Source organism: Buteo buteo, chromosome 2 (assembly GCF_964188355.1).
Source record: "Buteo buteo chromosome 2, bButBut1.hap1.1, whole genome shotgun sequence".
In the NCBI taxonomy this organism is placed as follows: Eukaryota; Metazoa; Chordata; class Aves; order Accipitriformes; family Accipitridae; genus Buteo; species Buteo buteo.
The window spans coordinates 57722846-57728062 of NC_134172.1; positions in this window are offsets into that span (position 1 = coordinate 57722846).

Consider the following 5217-nt stretch of genomic DNA (forward strand, 5'->3'; position numbering starts at 1 on the left):
TAATATAATACGCAGCTGGGGTAGCTTCTCCAGTTAGTTGTTTCTTGCCAGAGGTGTCTGTATGCTCAAGGGAGAGGTTACTGCTCTGAAGGCCTCTCTTGTCCTTCTGCTTTCTAACCTGCATAGGACAAATCCAGATTTCCTTCTCAGGAACTCGGCCGTTGATGTTAAGATCATATGCCCAAATAACATCGTCTTTGATCCTCTAGCTTGTGAATCCAGAAATCCCGCCGTTAAAGAAAGGGCATGGAGCTGGTTGGAGGTTGATGTATCCACCTACCTTGCCTTTGTTTTACAACACTTTTAGTTTACTTTTTTCTTGTCACCATTTACCAAACTGACTTAGGAGCTCTGCCAAGCACCAACTATTGTCCGGCTATTTGTTTCTGTGGTGCCTTAGCTCTTCTGTGCTGTCTGTAGGTACTGCCATGCAAAACCTTAAAGACTTCCAAGAGAGTTGCCTATAATTCAAATTTCTGAGCCTGAGGATTTCCATAACTATGCATCTTGTGTGGAAATAACGTGTGCATAAAGCTTCTAACCGAATTTTGCCTGTTGGTGGAGCAAGTAGCATAGACTACAGTAGGTACGAGACAACAGAAAATCGGTTCCAGGATCTTTTTGGTTTGCCACCCATATTTATTTCTTTCTAGTTAAAGAACTCCCTTCCCCTCTCCAGCAGTAGTTGTCAGAGATTGCTATAATCTTTTTTAAAGACCAAGGTGTGTGGTAAAATATTGGAATATTTTCATTCCACCAGTAAAACAGTGAGCACCAGAGTTAAGCTGTTTTGTGATTCTACTTCAATGGCTTACACTGGGGATATATTTAGCACTTGTGAACCCTAATTTTTCCTCTTCCTCAAACAGTTATTCAACTACTGCAAGTCTCTTGGGTATTACCAGTTTTCTCGTAAGCTTGCGATTCTGCCTTTAAGGCTTCCATAGCTGATGTCTTTTCATGTTCAGTCATTTCATCAGCTCTCGACCTTACAGCTAAAATCCCCTACCATTGTGCCTTCTCGGGGATTTCATGATTTACCAAGATGTCCATTAGCCAATGATTTATTTTTCTTAAGCCTACGTTAAGTAAGTCTGATGTCCTTTACCATTCCATTTAACTTGAGGAGGCAACTGATATTCTTGCGGCCTCCTGAAATGGCACTGTGATCCCTTTTTCCTTTTGTTCAAGTGTCTGTGGATTTTTTCTGGCTTTCTTAATTTCCACTACATATGGTCCCAAGCCAGTTCAATCTTAATAAGTACAAGTAGTTCTCAAACCCTTGTTCTTGTCTAATGAGAAATAGCTCCTCTTCCAGTTCAGTATTTATTGTGGCTTTTTTCAGCATTCTCAGGTTCTTTCAACTGATTTTTCTTTTGCTGCTGCTATTATTAAATGCCAACATTTACATGTGACTGCAATAAATTAGTGTCTTGTCTTCCACTTCTCTGATCCTGCCAGCTCTTCTTGGGAGGCTGCAGGAATATGGTTCTTGCCTCCCCAAATTCTTGCAGTTATGAGTTGTCTGCCTCAGATATTAGCAGCTTCTGCCTAACCTGAAGTGATATTTAGATTTTGTCTCCATTTCTTTTTTTTTTTGACAAGGCTTACAATATGGTGGTGATGCTCAGGGAAGCATCATTTTGTTGAAGCCACTGTGTTCATGTGACTGCCTTGACCGCAGCATGGGTACGATGTGTCTGCTGACCCTGGAGATGAAATTCATGTTGACCTTGGTAGTATTGCTTGTTGTAGAGCTGTACAATTACGCTTGTTAATAATTGCTCACATCTCTAGTAACAAAGCTGGCTATTTGGGCAGCTGCTGTTGGCCTCTGATCCTCCGTTGCTGCCCACAAGCAGGTCTGCAATAATTCTGAGCATGTCGTTCCATCACCACTTACAGGTGAACGGTGGGTGAAGTCCATCTTCTAGCAGATGGTTAGCACAAGGATCTGCATGCAACATGAGTCGTGTGCTTGATCTCTTGTTGGATGGGGTCCTGCGTGAGGGGGAACTGCTTGAAAGCTGAAGATTAAACAACTGAGTCACAAACGCTGGTGCACTGAAGTGGATATTTGGTTACGTGAAAAACACTACAGCTGGCTGTTGGGACAATCTTTCTTACATAAGAACCAAAGCTTGGGCAAGGGAAGAGATTCACAGGTTGGAAGTCACTGTATCTGGCAGACTGTGCTAAGTATGTCACCTTTTTCAAATTAATGCCTGCTCTTACTGATAGTAATTCTTCATGTATTACTGGCTTCTTGCTAATTCATCCTCATAAATAGCAATATTCATTAAAAAAGGAAGAAGGGTAGTAGTGATTTTTCTCCTCGAAGTTTAATTCTGTTCTCATAAAACATCATCGCAGGCTCCATACTTCTGTGTCTCAGCGATTCTGATAGCCAATAAAGTCAGCTATGAAAAATAAATACTTTTAGAATGATCAGTTCTGGCAAATTCAATGGGAATTCAAATGTCCTGTTGGGCCCTTTCGTTCACCGTGGTGATTCTGCAAGCAGACCTTAATTACGTCTGTTGACAAGGCATGAGCCAAAAGCACATTCAAATAGCCCTATTTTCCAGAGCTTTACTGCTTTGGAATGCTGAAATATAAATCCGAAAGTTAGTCAGATGCTGTTCTCAATTCACCTGGAAAGCCTGTCCAACCGAGGAGGTGCCATTTCTTCGTACTTGCCAGAGTAAGTTTAAGGTAGAAATAAAGGTGGGTTTCCTCAAGGTGAGCTATTCCCCTGAAAATCCTAGAGCATATCCTGCTTTACAAAGCTTTTTCTCAATAGACTGTCACTGTTAATACCCACCATGTATCTTCACATCTTTTACAGTGAATTATTGGTCTCTATTGATAATGAAGGCAGACTTAGAAAAGCTTTCAATTTCTAGAGAGTCTTCATGAAAAATGGTTTAAATAGCATGCAAATTTTACAGTTCTGAAACAGAGTTGTGATTAGACAAAGATTTGTTGCATTATAAAAGTACAAGTGTTTATTATGGCTGGTACTGAGAATAAACAGTTGTCTGCATATGCCAGCTACCATGGAAATATGTTTTTAAGTTCTAATGTGAGCTGTAAACCAAAGCTACTTCAGTTAAAAAAATTCAATACTTAAACTGTGGGGAGAAGTAGTCAGTGCCAGAGAAAACATTCCCATTTAATAATGTTTGAACATAGAGCTGTGATGCAGTTTGTAGCAAGGCAGTGAGAAAAACCCACAACTAATCCTTCATTGCAGCTGTCTGAACTTTTGGTTGTCTGCCATACTTTAAACAGCAACTTCTTTTTCCTAGTGACTCAAGACTTGAATGACCTAGTGTGGAGAGTTTAAGCTATATACAAAAAAGAAGTTAAGTAAGAAATAGCCAAAGTAAGTTGGGTTGCACACCCCAGCAAATCAGGGGTTTGTATCTTAAGTCCTTTTCAGTGCCTAGGAAAAAAATATTAAAATAAATAGACACCTTTTTTATTTATTTATTTTTGGCAAGGAAATATTCAGCGGTTTAGACACCCATCTCTCTTCCCTCCCCTCTTCTCTCTCCTTAGAGTACCAATGATATATGGAAACTAAATTCTGTAGAGAGTTCTGAATTTTTAAGTTTATAAATGCTAACCTTTTCTGTAGAAAAACTTTCTAAAGTTTCTTTGATTATTTTTAACTTTTTCTTCCCTTTGATGTTTCACGGGTAGGCCTTTTAAGTGGCTTGAAGTAACAAATGTGCTTTGTTCCTGATTAATTATTTTGCAAAGTAATGGAACGGGCTTACTTTCAAGTGGGAATATGGGGGTCAGAGATGTAACTTTATGTGACTACTAACTTTAAAGAAAAAAAATTGAGTCTTTCTGCCTTTGCCTCATTCTCACTATCACTTATCTGAAAAGGGATTAAACATTTAAGTGTTATCCTGAGCTGGTGGTAACCCTGTAGTTTGCCAAGCCTTACAACTATCTAATAATTTCTAACTTTTACAATGGTCATTCATAGCTACGTATTCTGATCTTTCACAGCTATGTATTATGTTGTGTCTTTGCATTGGATTATTGGATATATTGGATATATTTATATCCAGTAGAAATTATTGGATATAAAAAAACCTGTAAATTCTTTTCATCGAAGAAAAAAAAATCAATCTATGTTGGCTTCAATGCCTGTGGCAACAAATCCCCAACATAATAGCTTTTAAGGTACAGTATGCAATAAAGCAGTACAGCACAATAAACCATATATTGTCATCTAACTAGCAAATGCAAGGACAAGCACAGAAATTGAGGGGATTTCAGCCTGAGAACTTCCCAAATACCTAAAATCTGTGATCCCTGTGTTTCCATACAAAGGGGAGCAAACACCTTTTGGTTGCAAGGGCCTGAACCCCCAAACACTGCCAGCAGCTTCACTGTCACACCCCACAGTGTTGCTTCTCAGCCTGCCTGACAGCAAATTTATGCAGGACTCTGCCCAGACGCAGCAGCACACAATCTATATGAGATGGGGGCCCAGCTAATAGGTAGTTGTTAGTAAAGGAAAGGAGAGGAACAGGAGATCGTATCTCAGTCTTAACACCAGCGAGCTGGTTCTGGCCAGCCTGTTGTAACACGTGGCTTCCCTAGAAGAGGACAATACATGACTTTCATCACAGAGCAACAGATCAGTCTCTTAATGACTGGATGTCACCATCACAAAATCGCTCCCGATATTTCCCCCTTTCCTTTTTTCTTTCTTAATTTCAACCCACAGCTGGCACTTTCAGCTCTTAATTGCTGTAATAAGTAACTCATCCCTGACTGTATTTTGACCTTATCATCTTCAGATTTTGTATTTACTGTACTATATTTTTTGTTTGCCATGCCTATTGTCTTTGATTAGCTAAGTTTCGCACACAAAAGGAGGTCTAAGTCAAATGTATCATTCATGGGCTGTTTATCCCCATCTGTTTATTAGTTTTCCCAAACTCCCTGAATCATTCTGGTAAACTGAAAACCATGAGTACAAACAGATGCTGCTGCAAAGGGGGTAGATGGTCTTCTGAAGCAGAACTGGGCTGGCAGCCTAAGCTAAACAATTTGCAGCTAATCTTTTTAGTATCAAAAGTGTCTTCTACAAGGATTATCCAAGTGCCAGTCCTATCTTTTCTCCATAAACATATGGGCAAACTGGATGATTTGCACAAGAACACACACAAGCACTTCCTTTCCCTTTTT